Source organism: Hemicordylus capensis, chromosome 16, assembly GCF_027244095.1.
Source record: "Hemicordylus capensis ecotype Gifberg chromosome 16, rHemCap1.1.pri, whole genome shotgun sequence".
Classification (NCBI taxonomy): domain Eukaryota; kingdom Metazoa; phylum Chordata; class Lepidosauria; order Squamata; family Cordylidae; genus Hemicordylus; species Hemicordylus capensis.
In genome coordinates, this window is record NC_069672.1 from 12,824,022 (window position 1) to 12,850,735 (window position 26,714).

A 26,714-nucleotide genomic window follows, 5' to 3' on the forward strand; every position below is an offset into this window, starting at 1 on the left:
CATAGGGGCACAGGATGCTGCCTTATACCAAGTCCAACCTTGGTGCATCTAGCTCAGTATTGTCTGCACTGACCGGCAGCAGCTATGCTGGTCTATGACCATAATAAAGGTTGATTGATTGATTGACCGGCAGGAGCTCTCCAAGGTATTGGGTCTTTCCCAGACCTAGATGCCGATGCTGACAAAATTTGAACCTAAGGCTTGCTGCATGCAATGCAGATCCTCTTCCGCTGAGCTATAGGACGGGTGTGCCTGACAAACATATGATGCTGCCTACTGAGTCATGTCATTGGTCCATCTACCTCAGTATTGTCTACACTGACTGGCAGCAGTTTCTTCAAGATTTCAGGCTTTCCCAGCCCTTCCTGCAGATGCTGCCAGGAATTGAACCCAGGGCCTTCTGCGTGCAAAGCAGATGCTCTTCAACTGAGCTATGGACTCTCCCCATATATGAAGCGGCCTCCTACTGTGTCAGACCTGTGGTCCATCTAGCTTAGAACTGTCTACGCTGACTGGCAGCAGGATTTTTCAGGCGGGCGTCTCTCCCAGCCCTGCCTGGAGAGGTTGCCAGGGTGTGAACCTGGGACCTCTTGCATGAGAAGCAGCTGCTCTTCCTCCAAGCTAGGTCCCCATCACCCTTAGGGCAGGCCTGCTCAACTTAGCCCCCGCCCCCAGCTGTTTTTGGACTACAACTCCCATAATTCCCAGCCACTGTGGTCAATAGCCAGGGATGATGGGAGTCATAGGTCAACATCTGCAGGAGGGCTGAAGTTGAGCAGCCCCGCCTGAGGGGAATATTTTACAGTGCTCACATCCAAATATTTTAGTCTCCCATCCAAATGCAAACCAAGGCAGACCCTGCTTACCATTCCTGCTCGCTACCACAAGTACGGCTCTCCTCCCCATTCATTTCTCTTGTTAAGGTGCCAGCATCTTCCCCCAGTTTCCTAGCTATTAGACCAGATTACATAGGGACATAGGAAGCTGCCATATACTGAGTCAAACCATTGGCCCATCTGGTTCAGTATTGTCTTCACAGACTGGCAGCGGCTTCTCCCAGGTTGCAGGCAGGAATCTCTCTCAGCCGGATCTTGGAGATGCTGCCAGGGAGGGGACTTGGAGCCTTCCTAGAGCGGCTCCACCCCATAAGAGGAATATCTTACATGGGGATACATGAGTGGAGGGGAAGGAAAAAGCAACTTGGGTCTAGTGTACATGCATGTTAGTGGATGCACATGGTGGCACACTGCTTCTCTTCCATCCCACACCATAATGGCTTCTCCAGATACTAAATGCAGCTGTTCTATAAGGAGAAGAACAAAATTATTTTATTTATCATTATTCCTGACATTTCTATACTGCCCTGTACAAAAAAAGGTCCCTGGGCAGTTCAAAATCTAAAAACCATTTAAACAATGACACAATTAAAACAATGTTTAAAAAAGGACAAATATGATTATTTCTTACATGTGCAAGCATTCTACTAAATAACCTTACATTACAACAAATATTGGTTATTGTCAGTTTAACATACAGCAAGCAGAGAAGAGCAATGTGCAAAAGTCAGGCCAGGAGAAGAGGGGTTTTCTATGACCGCCAGAGTGTCCCTGTTTTCTTCCGAGAAATGTTAGTGGGTCTGTCAGATGTACGTATCTGAACCATCCAAAGATATCAATGGCAAATTTTAGTCAGCAAAGCTGAGAGTTAAGGGCACCCTTGCTTCTTTTCTCAGGCTATTCGGGTAGCATGTTACAGGGAATGGAGAAAAGAAAATGAAATTGAAACGTGACCCTTTCTTCTCACAGTTAGATTATAATGTTATCCCACACTGTCCCCCGTATCTCAAAAAGGCCTTGACCTTGAGGGTTGGGTGCTATTTCTTTCTTTCATTTATATCCCACTCTTCCTCCAAGGAGCCCAGAAGCATTATTATATTTATCCTCACAACCATCCTGTGAGATAGATCAGGCTGAGAGAGACGTGACCGGCTCAGAGTCACTCAGTGAGTTTCGTGGCTGAACAAGGATTTGAACTCAGGTCTGTCACTCTAACCACTACACTATGCTGTGCCATGCAAATGTGCCTGCATTCACAGCATAATCTGGTCCTCCTTTCATGGAAGTAAATCTCCCACTAAGTTCTGTGGGGCTGAATCCCTAATCAGTTTGTACCCCTTCTAACGGAGCAAAGCGGCACCTTTTAATAAGGCGGTTCTCTTCTATTTAGCCCTCCCTGGAAATGCTGCCAGGGATTGAACCTGGGGCCTTCAGCATGGAAAGCAGATGTTCTACCACTGAGCTAAAGGCCCCCTTTTAACACTTTATCTGTATTTGACATCTTGTGGGTTTTTAACTTTTTAACTTATTTCAAAGGTGGTTTTAACCGAGTCTTGTGTTTAGTTCATTTCTGTTGATTTTATTAGTTTTATCGTGGATCCGTTTTACTGATTCCTGCGAAGCCACAATGTACCAGAGGGATGGGATAAACATATTTGAAATAAACAAACACAACACCGCGTGTCGACCACCCGTCTGCAAAATGCCGAGAGACAGCAGGCCGGATTTGACGCTAAGCTCTTCGATTCCTGCGAGGGCTTCATCCCTAACAAGCTGGAAAGCGTCAGAGTTCGGTGCTTCTAAGGGACCCTGGAACAGGCAGTCGTCGGCGCACCTAATTCTGCCTAGAATCCAGCTGCTTTAAGATGCTACAAATATTTCTTCAACATTTCCTGCTCGAATTTCCCTGCGTCGTTCCACTCCTGTCAAACAAGAAGAGCTATGACTTCCCGGAGATGCTGGCAGAACCGTTTCCCAGGGCAGAAAAGGGGGGGGGCGTGTGGAGGCCTCTTTTCTTTTAACATCTGAAACAAAAGACTGATTGTATCAAAGGTCATTCTGGGATTTCCGTATTTTAATCTGCTAAATCGTATAACTCTTAAAACTCGGTAGCAGATACCCCTGGCTGTACGAAGGACAGTGTGGTGGCGTGTGAGTGATTCCAGTGTTTAGCTAAACAACATGAAAACCAAAACGATAACAAGCATACAATTTAAAATTAACAACATCCTAAAGCAAAAGTTTCCACTCACCAAGTTCTTTCTCTAAACTTGGCTGCAGAAAGAGTTAACATCTTTGGGGTTTTGCTTTTTTTCCTGCCAACCATCCCTGTGCTTTTAGCAGCAGCAGCAGCTTATTATTATTATTATTATTATTATTATTATTATTATTATTATTATTATTACATTTATATCCCGCTGTTCCTCCAAGGAGCCCAGAGCAGTGTACTACATACTTAAGTTTCTCCTCACAACAACCCTGTGAAGTAGGTTAGGCTGAGAGCGAAGTGACTAGCCTAGAGTCACCCAGCAAGTCTCATGGCTGCATGGGGATTTGAACTCGGGCTCCTTGGTCCTTCACAGGGTTGTTGTGAAAGAAAAACTCAAGTATGTAGTACACCGCTCTGGGCTCCTTGGAGGAAGAGCGGAATATAAATGTAATAATAATAATAACAGCCTATATTTTGCGACGATATCTATAATAACCAACAAACAGTATTGATGATAAAATTCTGGCATCCCAGGTCCTTGGGAAGGACTCGATGTCTGGATAAAACAAACCAGTCAATAACACCTGTCTGACTGTGTAAACAAGAAATAATAATAATAATAATAATAGATAGATAGATAGATAGATAGATAGATAGATAGATAGATAGATAGATAGATAGATATGCAAAAAGGAAAGAGGGAAGACGTACAGAGAAAAAGATGTGCAGAGAAAAGGAAGGAAGGAAGGAAGGAAGGAAGGAAGGAAGGAAGGGGAAAATGTAGCATTCACAGTATCTTAAAAGTCCTTCAAAGTAGTTGAAGGGCTACCTAGAAAGTCTATGACTGAGGTAAAACTTGATCCGGGGCCCTTTAACTGAGGTAAAATGTAAGCCAGCAGCTTTTGCTGAGGTAAACTTTGAACCAGGGTAACAGAAAACGCCACTACGCTCGGCAGGTTTCCCGAAAAGGGAAACAACAGCCTATATTTTGCGACGATATATAATAACCAACAAACAGTATTGATGATAAAATTCAGCCATCCCAGGTCCTTGGGAAGGACTCGATGTCTGGATAAAACAAACCAGTCAATAACACCTGTCTGACTGTGTAAACAAGAAATAATAATAGATAGATAGATAGATAGATAGATAGATAGATAGATAGATAGATAGATAGATAGATAGATAGATAGATAGATAGGCAAAAAGGAAAGAGGGAAGATGTACAGAGAAAAAGATGTGCAGAGAAAAGGAAGGAAGGAAGGAAGGGGAAAATGTAGCATTCACAGTATCTTAAAAGTCCTTCAAAGTAGTTGAAGGGCTACCTAGAAAGTCTATGACTGAGGTAAAACTTGAACCGGGGCCCTTTAACTGAGGTAAAATGTAAGCCAGCAGCTTTTGCTGAGGTAAACTTTGAACCAGGGTAACAGAAAACGCCACTACGCTCGGGCAGGCTTCCCGAAAAGCATGGAAGAAGCGTCTGCTTCCAGTTTATGTGGCAGCATTTGTGTGGAGGGACAGAGTGCCGTCCAGTGTGATGTTTAGATGCGCAAGAAGGCAAACTGCTTGTTTACAAAGCCGCACACCCCAGAAACCGTCACGCGTTCAGCCGAACGGAGCTGACGAGAGGTCACCCAGGGAATGAACGCCACCACGCACAGCCGGACTGTCATCTCTCCCCAAAGCGACTTTCTCCTCAGGGAGAGGCGCTTCTGCGCTCAAGTTGCCGGAATGGCCTTGGGCGTGCGGCTGAGGGGGTGGTCTGGAGAAACGGAGAGGACAAATGAGCCCTGATCCCTCAGCTGCGTCTGCTGCAGCCTTCATCAGGCGTCAGGCCTCTGCTTGTCCAGGCCGGGCCTAACATGTCCTCTCCTCCTGCGCTGCATGTCCAATTCTCCCCCCCTCCCACAGCATTTGAACTCTGCTGACACGGATCAAGCGTGAACGCCGCCACGGAGCAGTTTGGTTAAAGAGCTTTCAAGAGGGGTCCGTGACCTGGTGTGAGAAACATGGCAGTTCATATATCGAGAGAGGAAAAGCACACATGAAGGGCAGGCCGGGGGGGCAGAGCGGGGAAACAGACACAGGGGGTTCTCGGTTCGGGCCGACGAGTCGGGAGAGAAACGCCCAAACGGGCCGACACAGGTCAAGAGGGCCACGGAGAAATGTGCGTTTCGTTGCGGGAACGGCCCGCTTGGGACAACAGCTGGTCTGACCCCCATAACTCATGAACTGTTATTTCCCTCACACAGAGTCTGTGACTACTAGGGTTGCTAGCCATCCCGGATGGGCAAGGGGTCTGCAGGGATTGGCCTCTGGAAAACAGGGCTGGAGATTTGAAGGGCTCGATGTGGTGTAAAATATGATGCCAAAAAAACCCCTGAGGGGGAATTCAGTCAGGAGGATTCGTGAAAGGATGAGGAAAAGAAGGCCAATGGTTTGTTGACAGAAATTGGCAGGGAAGTGGTTTGTGGACAGAAAGTCAATATTTTGGCGGCTGTTTTTAAACTCAAGCAAACGTTTCCCTCATTGTTGTCATACCAAGGATACCTCTTTTTTTTGTTTATCAATTATGGCTTTTCATTTATTTTGCCACTGGGACAAGGTTAGAAGCAGTTCTCTGGCTCCTGGAAGGCCACATTCAGCAAAAGGAACAGCCCTTGAAGGTGAAATGTGGAAAGAGCCATCTGTTCTACAAGCACTTCTGATTATTATTTCTTCCTCATCAGCAGGGTCAGGGCCTTGCGCCATCCACCATGGTATTGTCAGCACTGACTGGCAGCAGCTCCCCAAGGTTTCCGGCAGGGTTAGGGTTAGTCTCCCGGAACTACCTGCTAGGGGTTTTAGTATTGTTGTTGGTGGTGTGGTGTTGTTGTTGTTGATATACCACTTTTCAACAAAATCAGAAAAAGAAAACAAGACAGAAGACCCTGTCCCCAAAGGGCCCACCACCTAAAACTGGATTCAACCTGAGACCATCTGCCTGCAAAGCAATTACTCTACCATTGAGTCACAACCTATCGTCATAATCTAGTTATTTTGCACCGAGTATCCAACGGTCAGAATATATTCCGTACTACAAGCTTGCCTCCATTTCATACCAGCTTCAATTGTCGTGGCTTTCCCAAAGGATCGCAGGACTTGTCGTTTGATAACGCTTCTAGGAACTCTGTTAGAAATCTCAGGTCCCCTCAAAGAACCCAAATGAGGGGCTCGACTAGATGACCTCTAAGATCCTTCCCAGCTCTAAAGTTCTACTATTCTGCTCTTCTAACTGCAGTTCCCAGAATTTCTCACAGAGACCAAATGACACCAGTTTAAGCCGGCATGGCAGAGATGTCTTCTGTCGCATAAAGGTAAAGTGTGCCGTCGGGTCGGTGTCGACTCGTGGCGCCCACAGAGCCCTGTGGTTGTCTTTGGTAGTATATAGAAGGGGTTGACCATTGCCTCCTCCCGCACAGTATGAAATGATGCCTTTCAGCATCTTCCTATATCGCTGCTGCCCAATACAGGTGAGCGGGGATTTGAACCGGCAACCTCTGACTTGCTAATCAAGTCATTAGATGGCTGTTCTTCTGTTGCATAGTGCCTCCTTAAAAGACAAGCCCACAAGGCCTCAAGGTAAGGTGGCCATGTGAGAGAGCTGAGGGGATGGCTTCTATCTTTGCAGAAGAAGCCTGTGTGAATGACTGAATAAAACATGCATAGCCAGAAGGCCTCAGGATGAGAAAGGCCATGTGAAAGAACTGGAGGTACACTATTTTTGTTTTGCAGTAGATGTCTGGGTGAGTGGTTGTGCCTGTATGACCTGAACAGCCTTAGGCCCAGCTGGACTAGAAACTAGAGACAGATAAGTTGCACTTTGGGTTTTTTTGCCCAAGTTTTATGCAGCATCCCACACCCCCACTCCCGGGAGTTGTTTGCAATAACCAGTTGTCTTAATAGCAGAGATCTGCTCTGTGATGATGCTCTTTTACATATCTAGCACCTTCAGGGTGCAGTCCAGACAGATGTGCAGGATGCTCCTAAACTCTTATCATAGGTGGTTTGAAAACACGGAGAAAGGGAAGATTAGAATTGTGTCATGGGAGTCTGCAAAGTCCCCAGTTCATTAGCAAATAAAGCTTGTAAAATGATGCAAGCTTAGGGGTGGGGTTGTAATGTTAGTTGCTAATTATTCCCCAGAAATTTGCAAGAGACATTGGTGTCAGTTTAGCAACTGCATTTCATGCTGCAATCGCGCAATGCGGGCGCGGGCGGGGGGGAATAATAATAATTGCAATAATTATTTGTTTAAACATTTCACTCATCTGCTTCTACTGAGGCATGGCCATGACGCTACAGCAAGGGGGAGAAGAGATTTGTTGGGTCCTCCAAGTCCTTCTGCCCATTTGACCCAAAGGAAAAATAACCAGATCACATTCAAGATGGAGGGGGTGGCAGACAGAGAGGTCATTCACACAATCAAAAACTGTGTTATAGCTGGGTTTGGGAACTGTGTGTGCTCCCAGTTTTCAGTGGTGTGGAAACAAGGTGAGAGGAAAACCAGGGCAGCAGAGATTGTGTGGAAGCCAGGTTGGAGGAAAAGCTACCCAGGTTTTCTTCCCACCTTGCTTCCACCACAAGTTTACTTTCTGAGTTTACTGAGTTTACTTTCCTTGCCAAAAGATTTCAGTTACAGACATTTGCAGAGTAAATGCAATTGCTGAAGGTGACCTGTTCTTAGGAACATTCTCAGGTCTCCTAACAAGAACTGTGTACACCAGACATCAGGGTCTCCATTTTCCATATGCTTCTCCAGGTGTGTTCTGTGGAGTTTGGTCACCATCCACGAACATCATCATTAGTGCCTTAAATAAGACAAAGCCTGCTATCTGCTGCCCATATGCAGTTGCAGTGGTGACGAGGATGAGGATTTTTCTTGGGCCTGATAAGAATATGAGTACATTGATGTGCTTATATTTTAAAGCTTTGGATCTCTCTCTTTGCTTTGTGAGTCCAGTGGGCATAGAGCCTACTTGAACACAGAAACACAGAAAGAACATAGGAAGCTGCCTTCCACTGAGTCAGTCTCTTGGTCCATCTAGTACAGTATTGTCTGCACTGACTGGCAGCAGCCATACAAGGTTCCAGCAAGGGGCTCTCCTAGGCCTACCTGGAGATGCTGCCAGGGATTGAACCTGGGACCTTCTGCATGCAAAGCAGAGGTTGTCCCACTGAACTAGGCATGCTCCAAAATGAACACATGACGCTGCCAAACTGAGTCAGACTCTAGCTCACTGTTGTCTACACTGACTGGCAGTAGCTCTCCCAGCAGGAGTCTTTCCCAGCCCTACCAAGAGATGCTGCCAGGGATCAAACCTGGCATTTTTGGCATGCAAACAGATGCTCTACCAATGAGGAATATCTGACAGCGCTCACGTGTAGTCACCCATCCAAATGCAAACCAGGAGAGACCCTGCTCAGCAAAGAGCAGCCCCCAATGCCATAAGACAGACTCTCTTGAACGAATCTCACAAGAACAACCTTGCAAGAATGAATCTCACAAATCTATGCCTCAGTAGATGCAGATGAGTAAGAGATTTAACTGCTCTATAATTTAATTTCTACCACTTCCCCAGGCAACAGAACCCAGTGCCGGCGTTTCTTCCCTGGCTTCAAGAGCGGCAAGCCGTGCAGACTGTGCGCTTTAAGGCGCAAATGCGCATTTATGGTGCCATAAAAACGAGGACGACACAGGAAAAGCCCTCCGAGGCCTCAGATCCTCCAGGCCGGGCCGTCTCCCTTCCTGGTTTACAGCGCCCAGCCAGTCGGATTGCCGAGAAGGGATGTTGGGAGCAGCCCCAGTAATTAGCTAATGAAGGCAAGACGGTGTGGAGCAACTTTGAAGCACCAGAGCATGATAAAGGTCAGGATGTGGACGGTAGATTGGCGTCACTCCCAGTCCTCCGGGCTCAACTGTCCAGCCTTTCCTTTCCTCACGTGGCCTGGCGTTAATTCATTCCGCAGAACTTGTCTGGCATCTCCCCGTAATCCTGCTCGCAAGGGAAACGTAATCCATTTGGCACATGGGAGGATGGTTGTGCAGACCAGAGATCACTGACATTCACTCAGGAATGTCAGTATCTACAACTGCCCTTCGCTCTGCCTCCGTCTTAATCTTTGCCGGCTGCTCCACTCCAGGCTCACAGGCCAGCCGTCAGATGGTATAAAGTGCTTTCAGATGCCAGGACGTGCAATGAAAAACCTGGCAGGGAGATTTGCCTGTGAGGCGCACATATTTTTATTTTAAAAAAACCAAAAAAAACCCCATGCAAATCTGATTATCCTTTACTGCCACAGACACCTACCTAGGCTACGCGTGGGAAAGTTAAAGGAGAGAGAGAGCGAAGAAGAATCAAGAGCAAGCATGGGGGAAAGGAAAGAAAGGGTAGGTGGCAAGACTGAGAAATTTATATTTTTACCCTAGCCCTTTTCCCCAAGTTGCTCAGGTGGGTTGCATTATCCTCTGCTGCACAAACGAACGTAAGAACAGCCCTGTTGGATCAGGCCCAAGGTGGCCCACCTAGTCCAGCATCCTGTATCACACAGAGGCCCACCAGATGCCACTGGAAGCCCACAGGCAGGAGTTGAGGGCATGCCCTCTCTCCAGCTGTTACTCCCCTGCAACTGGTACTCAGAGGCATCATGCCTCTGAGGCTGGAGGTGGCCTATAGCCCTCCAACTAGTAGCTGTTGATAGACCTCTCCACCATGAAGTTATCCAAACCCTTCTTAAAGCCATCCAGGTTGTTGGCTGTCACCACATCTTGTGGCAGGGAATTCCACAAGTTGATTATGTGTGGTGTGAAAAACTACCTCTGTTTGCTGGTCCTAAATTTCCTGGCAATCTAGAGTTCCCAGCTGTTGATGTCAACATCTGCAGCAACCTGAACACAGTGTGCCAGGATGTAAGTATACAGAGTGACTATAGCCCCTCGAAGGGTTCTACAGTGGTTAGTGTGTTGAGCTGGGACTGGGGAGACTCGAGTTCAAATCCCCCTTCAGCCATGAAATTCACTGGGTGACTCTAGGCCAGTCACTTAACTCAGACTAACCTACCTCCCAGGATTATTGTGAGGATAAGCATAGCTTATGTGCTATGGGATCCTTGGGGGAAGAGGAGGACATAAATTTAAAAATAAATAGATTTTTTAAAATGGCATAAGGATTGAGTGCTTCTCAGCATTCTCCATATATTCAGAGGAACACTTAGTGCTTCATGTTTCAGGGCTGAGGTGGCAGGTCCTGAAGTTTGGTCCTATCACCCCCCCTGACTATCCAACTCCCCATCATCCCTGACTATTGGCTACAGTGACTGGGGATGATGAAAGTTGTAGTCCCACAACAGCTGGAGGGCTGAAGTTGTTTAGCAGACCTGACATACACGAACAAACATGGGAAAGGTTAATCTTCAGCTCCGAGATGCACCTCCATCAGAAACGCATTGGGCAGTGACTTGGATCAGGGCCTTTTTGGTGGTGACACCTAAGTTGTGGAACGTCCTCCCCATAAAGCAGGCTTTCTTAACCTTAGGTCCCCAGATGTCATTGGACTAAAACTCCCATCATCCCCAGCCATGGCTGGGGATGATGTGAGTTGTAGTCCAACAACATCTGGGGACCCAAGGTTAAGAAACTCTGCCTTAGAGGACATTCCTTCCGTCATCAGATTAAGACTTTCCGGTTCTGAAGACTGGTGCTTTTATTACTGACAACTGCAGTTGGACCCTCTGTGTATTATTGTTGCTGAGTCCAAATGCAGAAGAGCACTTCTATCTATCTATCTATCTATCTATCTATCTATCTATCTATCTATCTATCTATCTATCTATCTATAATATTTCTATACTGCCCAAAACTTGCATCTCTGGATGGTTTACAATTAATAAATTGTAAATGTATTGTAAATTTATAAAAAATTATAAATTTAATAACATAAATAAATTTCTTTCTCACAGATTCTCAAAATTTGGTTTGGACAACCACCTAATCTACAGATGGGGAACACAAGATGGTTGCACATGCATACCGTAATCCTACAGAAGCACGAACAGGTTACAGGACTGGGCACGGAGTGAGTGCCATTTCCTCAGAATCTCAGCTTTCAGGTTAATAAATATGAGTTTTTCATCATTTTCATCCTGGAAACTGTGTGAGCAATCCTAGCTAAAATAGCAGCCGCCAGAGTGGGTGGCTGAACAGGGTTTCTCTAGTGGCCGTGGGGCAAAGCCATGGCCAAATAAAAATGAAGGATGCACGACAGCCAAACTTGCTAAATAAGTGACACAAAGAGAAAATATTAAGATCTGAAAGACTTGCATAACGTATGCTGCTGGTTATAGATTTTCTTTTTATTTATCGTGAATGTCTGTGCCACCTCTTTCAAAGGCACCCAAGGCAGTTGGTAAATGTATTTTTATTTTAGATGTGTGTTTTTCTTAGCACAGAGATTTGATTCCCTAAGTGCAGAGTATTAATCTTAGGAACATAGGAAGCTGCCCGATATGGAGTCAGACCATTGATCCATCTAGCTCGGGATTGTCTACACTGACTGAGAACGGCTCTCCAAGGTTTCAGGCAGGAGTATTTCCCAGTCTTACCTGGGAGTTATCCACACATGGCTTCATGCTTCGGGGTAAAAGTTGAGCGAAGCCACTTTGAACTACACTCGCGGCATTGAGGGAAGCAGCCCCTCCCCTCTGCTCTCGGGTTTTGTTTTGAAACAAGTTCACATGGCATGCCTCCGTGTTTTCCTTCTAGCCAATGGGGTGGGGGTGGGGGCAGTGCTTCCTAAAGAGCAGCATCTGCATTTCTAAAGAGAACATCCCTCTTATGTGCCTCTCGCTATTTGTTCTGGCATTTTCAGAAAAAGTAGCTTAAAACTAGCATTTTAAAAATCCGGAAATACATCGAGATAAGCTAGAATTCGCAAGACAAAGCCCAATTTGTGTGTGGAGTGGGTCCCAGGATCTCGAAGGGACTTCAGGGTAAGTTTGGCAGGTGTATGAATGCACACTCTCTCCTCTGAAGGAGATTCGGGGTAGAAGCCCTGTCTTAAAAAGCCTCCTGGAAGTTTTTCACACAGGGCTCTCTCCTCTGGAATGGAGAGAGTACGTTCACATATCAGCCAGATTTACCCCAAAGTCCCTGCGAGTTATCAGGGAGCAGTTCACAAACAATTCGAGTTTTTCACTGCGCATTAAGAGTATAGTCTGATTTATATCTGGGGTAAAAAAAAATCCATTATTTTCGTTGTTTTTTTAGAACAACTTTGATTTCACAGTAAAGCTTCCCAGTAAAAGCCACTGTGTGTCAAAGTCCCTGGAGATATGAGGCAGTCAGTGAACTTGGGATGTTCTATTGAACCACAGCCCATCCCCTAAGGGGAAGATCTTACAGCACTCACATGTTGTCACCCATCCAAATGCAAACCAAGGCAGATCCTGCTTAGCAAAGGGACCATTCATGCTCACTACCACAAGAACAGATCTCCTTCTTTTTGGAGCTGATCTGTGATTATTCTGTGTACACATCTGTAGGCTTTTGTTGCAACAGGCAGCTCGTGGCAAAGGCTTCACGGAAAAGGAAGTTTTTGAGGAGGTATCTGAAGGGCAAATACCTAAGTGCCTTGAAGACTGTTTTAATGAAAGGTGGTATAAAAAAACAAAACAATAAATAAAATAAAATAAAATAAAATAAACAAAGAAAGGAGGCGCCATGCAGATGCTCTGAGAGGCAGTCCCAAGCATAATATCTGATTCGATACAGTCAGGCAGGCAGAACTTCCCCAGATGCTGTTTATTTATTTATGTATTATTTATTTATTTATCTATCAAATTTGTACACCGCCCCAAACTTTCGTCTCTGGGTGGTTAACAACAGCATAAAACAAGTTCAAAACAAACATAAAACAAATTTTTGTATATGTTTTTTGTATAAAACATATACAAAAACTAAAAACAATTTAACAATTTAAAAATAAACCACAAATTAAAACCTAAAGATTTAGGAAGCTGAGAAAGCTTGGGCGAAAAGGTGGGGGATCCATCCCCCTGCCAAAGATGGGGACCCCCCTGCCAAAACTGTGGGAGATGATGGGATTCATAATCTAACAATAGTCGGGAAGCCCTGAGCTAGCAGGGTGCGATGCATGGGGCTTTTAGAAATCCAGCAGTCACATTTCGGTCCTGCGCTATTCCCCCCACATGCGAGCGGTTGGCCACGCAGCAGAATCTCTCTCCCCACAAAAGTGGCTCAGGCACGGCATCGAATCATTTTGTTATTCACCCCTTCTGCTAAGTCTCCAACCAAGTAGAAAGCAAACACGAATAGCAGGGCAGGTTTTGTTATTTTTTTGCTTTCTCTCTTTCAACATCGCCACTCCACCGTCCTCTTTCAGTGGTCAACACTCGTCACTGCTGAGCTTTCCCCTCTCTTTCTCTTTGGGGAGGCTTGGAAAAGTTTACTTGGCTGCTGGATGAATAGAGATGGCAATAAAAAAATAAATAAATAAAATAAAGGGACAATGCCCGGCCCTTGTGCGGAGGTACGAGTTGAGCTATTGAAACTCTACGGCTTAGGTCAGATGGGGACCATATGTCACCATTCCACAGCATAGTGGCGCATGGTATCCCTGGAACCCAAATCAGCCTGGTGCATTGTTTCCATGCCCGGGCGATTTCCCCCCCACATATATTCATAGCCGACATGAAGGCCTTCCTCGAAGACAGAAACAAATTGATACATACAAGCGCCCACCCCCATCGGGCTCGCATGACACATTTCTTGCAGACAATAAAAGGGCATTTCAGACTGTTTAAAATCTTGAGAAAGAGTTGGTTGCCACGGCAATCGGTGGTAGGCCCCCGATGCGGCCCATTAAACTCCAATTGCACCATATTCATTAGGACTGACTCTCAGGAGGTAGGGGAGGGAGAAGAAGAAGAAGAGTTTTAAAATGGAGTTGGGGGGTGGACCTAAAGAATGGGTCTCCACAATAACCAGTTTGTTCATCAATTCAGGTGTTGTTTAATTGGTTCCATTCAGGGGCCCCCTTTGTTTAAAGCGATGGCCTCCACAAAAGCCCCACTGACTTATAATTTCCAGCACTCTATCAGGATGGGTTTCTTCAAATCCTTGAACAGCACTTCGCGGCAAAAGCGGGAGCAGGGGAAAGAAAGGGATAAATCAAAGCCGGGGAGGAGATTTGTACTTTGGAACTGGCTGATGGAAAGGCTTGTAAATTTGGAGACGCCTCTTGGCCGGGTGTTCTGGAAAGGAGGTTTTTAAAAAGAAGGACGCACCTCTGCTTAGGCGTGGCAAGGCTGCTGTGTGTGGAGCATGAGGCAAAGAAGTGTCCCACTACACACGTGTTGAGCTGAGATTTGTTTGCAGATGCTCGTAATGTGCCCCAGGACTTTTGTTTTTCCCTTAAAAGAAAATTTAGAACTTCACAATAGTAAGTGTAAGAGCAATTCCGGTCTGGTAACCGGTCCACTTCTGGGCTAGATTCAAGGTGCTGGTCTTGACCTTTAAAGCTCTAAAAGGCTTGAGGCCAGGGTACCTTTCGGACCGCATTTGCCCATATAAACCTGCCAGGGCCCTCTGCTCATCGTCTCAGGCCCTGCTCATGGCCCCGCCACTAACAGAGATCCAGTTGGCGGGGACTAGAGACAGGGCCTTTTCAGTTGTGGCCCCTCGGCTTTGGAATGTCCTCCCTGAAGAGCTTCGCCATGCTCCCTCCCTCAGTGTTTTTAAAAAGCAACTAAACACACAACTTTTTACAGAGGCTTTTAAATGTTCAATCTGTTTATATCTGGTAGGTTCTTTCATTGTTACAGTTCTAAGTTTTTAGCTTTTAAAATAACTTTTAATTTGAAACTTTACCAAAAAAATGATTGTAATGTTGAATGTGGCCTTAGCTTGGTCTTTTTAACTTCTTTAACTTAGATTTGGTTAACTGTATGCGTCTTATTTTACATCCTCTCTTTTTATTGTGCTGTGAGCCGCCCTGAGCAGTTGGGTACTGGAGGGGTGGGGTATAAATACTTTAAATGCATAAATAAATAAATTCACACAGGTGGGAATGTATATGACACACACCGGTGCATTTTCCTGGTCTGTGTGCACCAACTTTAGGCTGGCCCACACGCTCTTTGATAGGGTAGGACAAGCCTCTTACCCACATTCGGGAACTGTGCACACCCTGTTTTTTGTGATCGTGTGCTTTCCAAAAACAAGGTGGAAGTGATGGTCTGTGAGGCTCCTGTGAGGCTTTGGTAGGGCTGGGTTGGAGGGCTTTCCCCCTAACCTAATTAAACCACTCTCCTACCCAACGGGAGTGTCACACACCGTCACCTCCCCACAGGGCCGGCCCAAGGTTTGGGGGTCCCCCAGGCGAAGCCTGACTTCAGCACTGACCAAAACACTTTCACTTTTCCTTGGAATTGCTCTGAGGTTTTACCTGGAAAGGCACCCTTCCAAATCTGCTCAGAATTTCAGATGGATCAAATCCAGCAGCAGAATAGGGAAAGGCACAAATTTAGCTCCCCCCCCCCATGCCTGCACGGACGGGTATCTCTCATCAGGCGGGTGATCCATGATAGTCCAGCCTTTATTTGTGGTCGCCACCAATCCTCTTCCCCCCTACCCCCCTTTAGATCCTTTCCTGGCACACATGCAAAGGGCTTAGCAGGGAAACGGGTCTGTCATCTGCACTGGGGGATGGAGATGTGAAGAGCCAGTCGGCGCCCTCTCCTACATCTCAGAAAGGATTCCTGCTGTTTCTTACCCTCAGAAAAGGCAGCAGGAATGACTGAGTCCTCTGGGGAGGAGATCTGAGTGGTGGCGGTGCTGGGTGCCAGAGGGCTGGGGGTACTCACCCTGTTGACTTGGCAAGTGGGTCTGTAGACGCCTGGAGATGCACAACCCTCACATATGCTTTGCTAGTTTTCTCAAAAAGAGACTCTTTTGGGGTTTCCCAGTTTTCTGCTTGTGGAGGGACCCCAAGAGTGGCACCTGTTGGGTTTCTGCCTACTAAAAGTGCCTATCCTATGTAAGAGATTTTTAGATGCCCCAAAACTCCCACAGTCAGGAATAAATGGGGATTCCAAAACTCTCACATTAACAGAGCCTGTGGATTCTTCCTCTCTGCTGATTGCATCCCCTCTGTTTCTGACCCCAAATGCTCGGGTTCAGGGAAGGGGCACCCCTATCAGAGCATGACGTCCCCTTAGCTAAGCAGGGTGCACCCTTATTGCACATGAATGGGAGACCACATGTGAGCACTGGAAGATATTCCCCTCAGGGGATGGAGCCACTCTGGGAAGAGCAGAAGGTTCCAAGTTCCCTCCCTGGCAGCATCTCCAAGAGAGGGCTGAGAGAGACTCCTGCCTGCAGCCTTGGAGAAGCCGCTGCCAGTCTGTGAAGACAATACCAAGCTAGTTAGACCAAGGGTCTGACTCAGTCTATGGCAGCTTCCTATGTTCCTATGCCTGGGGCCCACAAAATGAGTTTCACAGTCCTTGCCCCTGCCCTATGGCTGGCCGGTTATTAGGGTGCCCTGACCCAGCCGTGGCCATTTTGATTCAATAAGCCCATCAGATTAGAAGGGAATAAGATGTCCATCTGTGTGGTGAATGGCATGCCCTCAAAGAAAAGCAAGTTTCCCACCAGTCCCTTAAGTCCCAATTATTCCCAGATTATCTTTTGAAACCTGAAGATCTCAGCTGAATAAACCAGTTGGCTGAATTACTGACAGGCGGGTGAATCTCTAAGGGGGGCAGAGAGGGAGCTGAGCCCCGTGGGTTAAAGGTGCCGGTCCCCTCCGGCGACCTTTGGGGGTGAGGGATGCTGTGTTATTGACTGGCGGCAGATAAGCAGCCGAGGGTTTGCTGTCTCCTTTGGCATGCCAGTCAGGCAAACAAGAGAGGGCGAGAGCCTTCCAAAGTTAAAGAATAACTCTTTGGAGGGGGCAGGAGACCCCGGGGTCTTCATCCCTGCTTTGGGCCCTTCAAACCAAGCGTGAGGTAAACAGCTTCAGAAAGGAGAGGAGGCAAAAGTCACCTCCATGGTTACCAAAAGGAGCTTTGCTCTCTAGCAACAAAGGTTTCTCTCTCATCTGCCCGCCCTCTCTCTCCAACCAGCTCTCCTCGTTTTTCTTACAATATGCAACTGTATAAGAGGCAGAACTCCCCTTCAAGAGGCACAGAGAGCGGCTAGGAAGAGAAAAGTTTAACCTCCTGCTCGGCTGTCCCACCAGAAGGTGTCCTGACGGGAGCTAGGGCTCGCCCAGATGGGTCCCTCCTTCCTTAATTTCTAAGCCGTGGGGCTTGCCAGATTTGGGATCTGCCCAGACAAACCTGCCCACCCGCCAGCCCAGCACCTGTGAAGGGCTTGGCAACAACCTCTTGGAGAACTGTGTTCTGCAGTCCCGGGCCGGCAGCAGAAACATGAGCCAATCGTGAGAGCGAGCGGGGTGCAATGGTTAGACCAGGCTTGCTCAGCTTAGCGCTCGCCCCCAGCTGGTTTGGGACTATAATACCAAATTATCCCATCACACCCAGCCAATGAGCTACGGCTTCATCCCTTAAGTGGAATTTCTTACAGCCAACAGTACTCACATGTAGTCACCCATCCAAATGCAAACCAAGGTGAGCCCTGCTTAGCAAAGTCAACCCATTCATGCTCGCTGCCACGAGACCGAGTTCAAATCTCCATTCAGCTATGAAACTCAACGGCTGCCTCTGGGCCAGTCATTTCTCTCTCAGTCTAACCTACCTCACAGGGTTGCTGTGAGGATAAACAGAACCATGTACGCCACTCTGAGCTCCTTGAAAGAAGAACAGGATATAAAGGGGGGGGGAGGTGGGGTTGAGTCTGGGGGAGGTGGTGGCAAGTTCCACAGGTCTGCCCAATAGTATTTTTTTAAAAAAAATTACTTCCCACCTATCCATAAGCAATGTTCGAGGTGCAGAACAACCTCAGGTTCAAACAACATCATCGATAGAAATACAAAGATTGTAAAGATACAACACAGAACTAAACAATACAGAACCAAAGAGCAGGGAAGATGTTTTAAAAAGCCCCATTACATCGAATTCAAAGCTTTCTGAAAGAGAAAGTTTTGTACTCTGCATGTGGCAAAGGCTACAGTGTAAACAGAATCATAGGCCGATATCCAGTGACACTGCGCTTGCGCAAACATGTTTATTATTTATTTATTTTATTTACGACATTTCTATCCCGCTCTTCCTCCAAGGAGCCCAGAGCAGTGTATATGGTTATGCTGATCCTCACAACAACCCTGTGAGGCAGGTTAGGCTGAGAGGTAAGTGACTGGCCCAGAGTCATCGTGTAAGTGTCATGGCTGAATGGGGATTTGAACTCGAGTCTCCCCAGCCCGAGCTCAGCCCTCTGACCACACCAGCTATCCAGATGCATGAATGTTCTGCTGTGAAACTTCTCCTTTGTATGTTTGACAGGGAACTTTTGCACGAGACCACAACTTTGAACATCCTGCGACCTCACACAGCTACGCAGCCATCTCGCACTAGTGCTATTTCGTTGGTTTCGCAAGCACCTGCGGAGTCTGGATGTCCCCACCATAGAATTTTATAACATCCCGTCATGGAGGCTGAGGTAAGTCAGCAGTAATCTAGCCCTCAGAATACAGCATAAGATGTCACAGTCTCCGTTTCGGAAATGAATTTCAGTGTATCGTGCACCTCATCCGAAAGGTGGTCGCCTCGCTGGTGGAATGGGGTGATTTCCATACGAATACTGAAAATGCAGAAGTGTTGTAGGGCAGAAGAGTTGAATAATAAATAAAGCTGGTTTAAAGGGGGGGGAGACCTGGGCGCCCTAAAATGGAACTATTGATTTCATTGTGTGCTCAGGACAAGAGTAGAGAGAAAATCAAAGCCTTCCGTGGTCATTTTTCTATCAAAAAGTGATGTCGGGTGAATAACTGATTTACATGCCAATGTAAAATGCTGTTCTGACCTAGGGTGGGGAGGAGGGGAGCCCATACAGACTGTCTATTATCTGCAATCAATTATTACCAGAGATCCTGGGAGCTGCCCTACTAAGAAGACGTTAACGAGGTGCTCCCTTGTGCATGGGGAGACGGCCTACAAGCATTTAATTCGTGATAGATTATATTTATCACACTGACAGCAAAGGGGGTCGAGGGGCTACTCTCCTTGGCCGCCGTGTGGGTGGGGCGACGGGGGTAAGGGCTTAAAGGTTGGGAAGGAGAGGTGGCGGAGGGGAGGGAGACCCTTCCCATAATCTCACATTGTTCTGAATTATTCATTAGAGTCCTTAAAGGAGGGGGGATAAATCAAGAGAAAAACAAAGCCCCCGAGATGGTATTGTGCTATCTCTTGAGGCCAGCTCCAACCCAGGGCGAGGGGAAGAGGGGGGCAAGCGGCAGAGGCGGAAAACAGCCTTTCGGGGGTCATTTAGCCATAGGGAGAGGCGAAGTTATTAAGAAGTGTTTAAGAGATGTAACCGGGCCTCTTTTTTAACCTTGGCCCACCGGAAAGGTCACTCGCCGGGTAAAGCGTAGGCACCCAGGAGAATGGTTTGCTACATGCATGCACTCACCATCTGGACCTGTTTAGGGCGTGGGTGAAAAAGACCTACATCCAAATCCCCACCCAGCCACGGATCTCACTGGGCAGGCCTTGAATCTGCGCTGTGCCTGGTCTGCCTCCGTAGGCAGGGGCGACCCAGGGTACTCCAGGTTAGGAAGCAAGGGGCAAAATGCTGCCCTGCCCCAGCATGCCTCTAAGTGTGGGGGCAGCCCCCTTTCCCAACCGACTCCTGCAAGCTTTGAAAAAGCAGGAGCAAGGAGGAGGGACGCTTGCCAGCAGCTTCCTTTCCTCTTCTCAGACTTCTTGCAAGGTTTGCAAGGAATGTGAGGAGAGGCTCTCTCTGAAAAGTTTGCCAGGGTCAGATCGGTTCCCTTAAGAGTTGCTTGCCTCCTACCTAATGTTCCGATGATCTGCCACCGGAGGCGATGGCCTCCCCAGGGTGTGTGAACGGACTGCCTTTGCTTGTAAGGTTAGAGCAGGACAAAATGGGATATCCCTCTGTGGGTTGCTCTGAAGTTTTGTAAACATTTTGTGCGTGTTTTTTTTTTAAAGGACGAAAATACTAATATTATTAATATTGGCTGACATTCTGGGCAGTCTAACCACAGCCAGAATGTCAGCCATCATGATTGATTGATTGGTTCGTTGGTTGATACGCTGCTTTTGTGCTGGGGCTGAATAGAGTCGGTTGCTCTCCCCCTGCTAAATATTCTCTAAAAGAGAATCCCTGAAAGGTTTCTTTTTGCCCAGTTAGCAGGGGTTAAGACAAAGATAATACTGTACTCCTATGGCCTCCAACATTTCACATCTGAAAACAGGGAGCCACGTGTATTTTAAACAGTTTTTTTTCCTTATTCCACATGCTACTTGGGCCTCTGCCTTTCCTCTCTGCGTGCTGTACATTATATTTGTTTACTCTGCAATTGCCAATCCTGGCTTCTGAAGCAGCAGACATCATAAAACTGACCCGTTCCCTTGAAAGCTCTCAGAGTGCATCTTGTTGGACCAATAAAGTAGTTCAGCTCAAACATGTTCGGTGTTTTGGAACGTTCTCCGTAGTGGTCCCCAGTGGGATGCCCTGCGTCGTTTCAAAAACCTGAAAAAGAAACTTGCCTGAGCCAGTGTGGTGTAGTGGTTAAAGAGAAGAGAGCGGGGCTTGTGGTAGCAAGCATGACTTGTCCCCTGGCTGCATATGCATGGGAGACTTGATGTGTGAGCACTGTAAGATCTTCCCCTCAGGAGATGGAGCCGCTCTGGGAAGAGCATCTAGGTTCCAAGTTCCCTCCCTGGCAGCATCTCCAAGATAGGGCTGAGAGAGACTCCTGCCTGCAACCTTGGAGAAGCTACTGCCAGTCTGTGTAGATAACATTGAGCTAGATGGACCAAGGGTCTGACTCAGTATGTGGCAGCTTCCCATGTTCCTATGTTGGACTAGTACGGGGGACCCGAGTTCAAATTCCTGTTCAGTCATGAAACTCACCTTTGACTCTGAGTCAGTCAGGGGCGTAGCTACCATTGAGTGAATGGGTTCAAAGAACCCGGGCCACCATGTTCCAGTGGCCATGCCTGGCACCCCAGCCACACCCAGTCTGACGTTAGATGCAGAGGGCGTGGCCATGTTAGCAAACTCCCCACCTCCACCACTGTTTGGAAGTAAAATTCGGCCAGCGTGGCTTGCCACTTGGTTTGCAATGTGGTTGGGATTGCAAGGCAGGGAGAGGCATTCCCGGCCAGGCTGGGAGCCCAGTGCTGGCTGAAATTTCTCAAAAACGGAGCTGCGTGGCCAAATTTTACTTCCAATTTTACCCATCAGCTAATGTGGCCATGCCCGCTGTGCCTGACGTCAGATGCAGGGGCCGGCGACGGCAGGCTGGGCAGGGGCCACCATCATCCTCACTACACCACTGGAGTCAGTCACTTCTCTCTCAGCTTAACCTACCTCACAGGGTGGTTGTGAGGATAAACAAAACCATGTACACTGCTCTGTGCGCTGTGGAGGAAGAACAGCATAAAAATACCTTACTTACCTGAATCCAAGACTAGTTCCTGCCCCCGCCCCCCCCACCCCACCAAATCCTTAGATGTCCGAAATCTGAGGAGCCTCTTAAATTCAAAGTCCTCTTCCTTTGGGGCAGGTTGTGCACTGCCCAGAGCCTTTAGAACGCGATAGATAGATAGATAGATAGATAGATAGATAGATAGATAGATAGATAGATAGAACAAGTATAATCTTTATTGAACCTCTATTTTTAAAGGAGATTGCCTTAAATTCAGAATCCTCTTCAGGTAAATAAGCTATAGCAAATAAACAGAGTCAAAAGAAACGTATTCTGTATATATCCTGGGTGCCAAAAGCTCTCTCCAGCTACTTGCTTAAAAAACTACCCTCCATCTTCAGCTTTTGAGGCCGGTTCCCCACCCCACCCCGCTTCTCCTGTCTGAGTTGTGAAGAGAAAAGGAAAAATCATCTAATGAAATATTTAAGATTTCGGCAGGCAGGAGGGCCTTGAGCGAGGCATTGTTCTCCGCCTTCTTGCAAAAAGATGGGAGGTAGGCTGCGGGCAGGTTGCTAGGGTGTCTCCATATTGATGGGAACGGAGTGGGCATGGGCTACAGCTGTGATCTCCCGGCACCCAACTGAGCCACCAGCAGGGAAGCCTTTGTCCTCCTTTGTGAAGAAGACACCGAGGGGCCAAATTTACACAGACCTGATTGCAATCCTGCTTTGTCTCCAGCCTCAGCCAAAAGGGGAGCGGAGAGAGCACACAGGGAAGAAGGGGAGAGAGAAAGGGGTGACAGTCGTGATGAATTCCATCACTGCTGGGCCACATAATAAATTCAAACACAGGAGAAATCCCGGCTCCCCCCGCCACACACACACACACACCACCCGCCCTTCCCTCTCTCAAAGAAAATCTCCCACTGCTTGCCTTCTTGGAACCTGCTTTTTTCCCACTAACTGCTGGCTGATTTATTGCGGCTCTCTTGGAGAGAGCATATGTGGCCAAGACGGCTTTGCCTTGCCTGACGTTTCACTGAAGCAGCTGTGGGGCAGGGCATTTCCCTGCAACGGAAGCCGCGGAGGAATCACACTCAGCCAGGCCCCACAGCCCCACGTGCTTTCTTGACACGCGTCCCCTCTCAGGGCCGATCCTAAGGTCTTTGGCGCCCTAGGCGAAGTTTGATTTGCACACACACACACCCCTGCCGACCCCCCCGCCAAGAAATGCAGAGCGCCGGATTTAACTTGAGCCATTGAGGCTGCTCATCCGCAAGGTCAAATGACCAGCCCACACAGATGACCAGCGGATGACTAGTCCACGCTGGCTTAGCCATGAGCCATTTTTTCAAGTGGAGGCTCTCTTATATTTAGCAGCAGGGAGCAACTGTCCCTAGAGGCCACCTCCGGCCTCAGAGGCACGATGCCTCTCAATACCAGTTGCAGGGCAGCAACAGCAAAAGAGAGGGCATGCCCTCAGCTCTTGCCTGTGGCACCTGATGGGCCACTGTGGGAAACAGGATGCTGGTTTAAAGAGGCCTCTTTGGGCCTGATCCAGCAGGGCTGTTCTTATGTTATCCAGCCCCAGTGCAGCATTCATCCAGTGGCTGTTGCTAGTGTGTACCTTGTTTTCTTTTTAGATTGTGAGGCCTTTTTGGACAGGAAACCCTCTCTCTCTCTCTCTCTCTGTCCGTCTATCTATCCATCCATCCATCCATCCATCTCTCTGTCCATCCGTCTGTCCATCCATCTATCTATCCCTCCATCTACCTATCAATCTATCCATCTACCTATCCATCCATCCATTCATCCCTCTATCTATCTATCTATCTATCTATCTATCTATCTATCTATCTATCTATCTATCTATCTATCTATCTATCCATCCATGTAAATCGCTGTGAGAACTTTTGTTAAATATTCGTAGAAGCAGCAGCATCCTTTGTGTTTATTTCCTTGCTAGATATATAGGGTGCATTCACACGGTCCACTGGCAAGGAGGGAATGGGTAGTATCCTGGTGAGCGTGTCATCCGAACCTACCCAGCAGCAGTTTCCCAGCCCTCTACGCAACTTTCACCCAGCATTCTCTGCTCTGCTTCAGATCTTAATTACAGAAGTCCAGTGAATGTCAGGTGGGAGTCAAGCAGAAGGCTTGGGAAGCAGCACCCGTGGACCATGATGTGAACCCACTCGTCTCCTGCTTTGTTTTAAGTTTGTTTGGGGTTTGTTTTTTTTGTTTGTGTTTGTCTTCTACACAGGAGCTCAAGTGCACGTCAGGAACCGTCTCCTGAAACGCAGAAGGCAAACACAAGACAGTAAAGCAGCACTGCTCAACTTCGGCCCTCCTGCAGATGTTGGTCTACAACTCCCAAGATCCCTGGCTATCGGCTACTCTGGCTGGGGATTATGGGAGTTGTAGTCCAAAAGCAGCTGGTGGGTGCGGGGGACAAGACCAAAGTTGAGCAGGCCTGCTATAAAGAGATGGCTGAAAGACCTGCACGCTTTGGGGGATTTCTCGGAGCCTCGGAAGGTCTGAAATCTGACTCTTTAAAAGACAGACACGCACAAGGCAAGGGTGGGGGAGGAAATGAAGTTTACTTGGGTCTCCGACAATGGTGTGGGTCAAAGGCCTCACACTGGCTGTCCAGCTGCCTGGACATCTCTCCCCACCCCCGGCCACCCCCCAGCCTCTTCCCTTAATTTATTTTCTACTTAATTTGACATAATCATTGGAGATTATGTCAGGGCTGCAAGGAGCAGGCTAGATTGTCGAAGGCTTGAAAGCAGGCTCTTTGGCCTGTCAGAATTTTTCAAGCCGCGAAGACACTAATGAACTTATAATGAGAATCGGCAAGGCATCTGCAGGAGGGATGAAAGGGTGAGTGGGTAGGTATGACCAGCAAATTGTGTTGCTTCCCTATCAAGACAGGCTTCTGATAGAAATTGCTTCTCCATCTCACCAGATTTCTATCTCCAGCGTGGAAGTAATTTCTAAAACAAGAGAAATTGTTTTCTGCCAGGAAACGCATTATCTCTTGCCCCAGACATGTGGCAGCTGGTTACGGCTTTTCAATGAGGAAGAAATGGCACTTTGCCCATGCTCAAAAACACTCGGGCAGTTCCAAGGGTAACGGAATTTAAAAACAGAATCAGAAGCAATGTCCAAAGTTTGGCACACAAGGCTCTCCTATAACCCTGGATTGTAGGGGAACATGGGAACATGGGAAGCTGTCTTAATACTAAGGTGGACCATTGGCCTGTCTAGTTCAGTACTATCTTCTCTGACTGGCAACGGCTTTCCAGGGTTTCAGACAGTCTTTCCCAGCCCTACCTGGAGATGCCAGGATTGAACCTGGGACCTTCTGTATGCAAAGCCGAAGCTCTACCACTGAGCCATGCCCTCACCCCCAACAGATAAGAAACGGCCTTATATAGAGTCAGACCCTTGGTCCATCTAGCTCACTATTGTCTACTCTAACTGGCAGCAGCTCTCCAAGGGTTCAAGTAGGAGTCTTTCTCAGCTCTTCCTGGAGATGCTGTCAGGGATTAAACCTGGAACTTTCTGCACCGCATTCCTGCACTCAGTTTTCCTGGAACTTTCTGCACTCAGTGCTCTGCCACTGAGTTAGAGAGAGACCTGATCATAGATAGCTGCCAAACTGAGTCAGATCCTTGGACCGCCTGGCTCAATGTTGCCTGCACTGACGGGCAGCAGCTCTCCCGGGTTTTCAGGTCTCTCTCAGCCCTACCTGGAGAGGCCACCAGGGATCGAACCTGGGACCTCCTGCATGCTCTGTATCACTAAGCCACAGCTCCATCCCCAACTCACAGGGGTCTTAATTCTTATTGCCTCCACGCACCCTCTCCTGTTTTTCCATCTCTGCTGGATTGCCAAGCAGGAATTCCAGCTCTTTTAACTGGCTTCCACAGGTCCCTAAACTGGGGGCCCGGAGCAGGCTACGGAGATTACCTTCTTTCTCAAGAGTTCCTCTTTCTGCATTTAAGTGGGTGGTGATGACGGGAGTCATTTCTCCGGAGAAAGAAAGGAGGCGGGCGGATGGGGAGGGACAGAGAGCCATGCTCTTGAATGCGCAATGCTCTGGCGGCGGCGGCGGCCCTCTTTCTTCCTGCCGCGTGACACGCAGGGCTGGCATGCAAAGCTGCATCGTTAGTTGTTATTAATGACCCTGGCTCTCCTTCGGTCCCCGAGGGACAATCTGACTTTAATAAGCCGCAGCTGGAGGGTGGTTTCCGGGCCTGCTGCAGCTGAGGGGAGGGAGGGAGGGGGGGAGGGAGAAAGCAGCACCAGAGGAAAGAGAGAACAGGCGGTGAGCAGTGTTCTCCCTCCGTGGGAGGGAGCCAGCCAGGGATGGTGTGTGATGAGCGGGGGGGGGGCGCACGGCCGTGCCATCCTCTTGCGGTATGGGGAGAAGGGAAGCAGGCTTGGTGCCCCCAGAGGGAGGGCCCAGACTTGGTCCAGAGAAGGCCCAGGCAGGCAGCAGCAGCAGCAGCAGAAGAGTCCTGGTCTCCTCCCTTAAAGGTAACGTTGTGCCCTCGAGTAGGTGTCGACTCGGGTTGACCATTGCCATCTCCCGCGCCGGATGAGATGATGCCTTTCAGCATCTTCCTAGATCGCTGCTGCCCGATACAAGTGTTTCCCATAGTCTGGGAAACACACCAGCGGGGATTTGAACCAGCCACCTCTTGCTCACTAGGCAAGTCATTTCCCCTCTGCCCCATGAGGTGGCTTGATCATCTCCCTTAGAGAACCGATGAAAAGCTGGTTGAAATGATAGGGGGGCGATATCTTTTGACCCTACTGCAGCCACTTGACTGTGGCTCTTAGAACCTAGGAACCTAGGAAGCTGCCTTCTACTGAGTCAGACCCTTGGTCCATCTAGCTGTCTTTTTAAAAGTTATTGTACACCGCCCAGAGCCTCTGGATGGGGCGGTTTAAGTAAGTAAGTAAGTAAGTAAATAAATAAATAAATAAATAAAAGCTCAGTATTGTCTGCACTGACTGGTAGCAG

The 26,714-nt window shown here is 47.9% G+C and overlaps 1 protein-coding gene across 1 annotated transcript in view; it reads left to right on the forward strand.

Moving 5' to 3' along the window:
• The first annotated feature begins 3,992 nt into the window (after positions 1–3,992).
• PERM1 (PPARGC1 and ESRR induced regulator, muscle 1) overlaps positions 3,993–26,714 on the forward strand; it is a 72,391-nt gene continuing 49,669 nt past the window's right edge. Inside the window, exons 1-4 of the mRNA XM_053280818.1 lie at positions 3,993–6,401; positions 8,667–9,475; positions 11,044–11,193; positions 18,568–18,724. The gene's annotated coding sequence lies outside the window, so the exon portion shown is untranslated. The remainder of the gene's footprint in view (positions 6,402–8,666; positions 9,476–11,043; positions 11,194–18,567; positions 18,725–26,714) is intronic.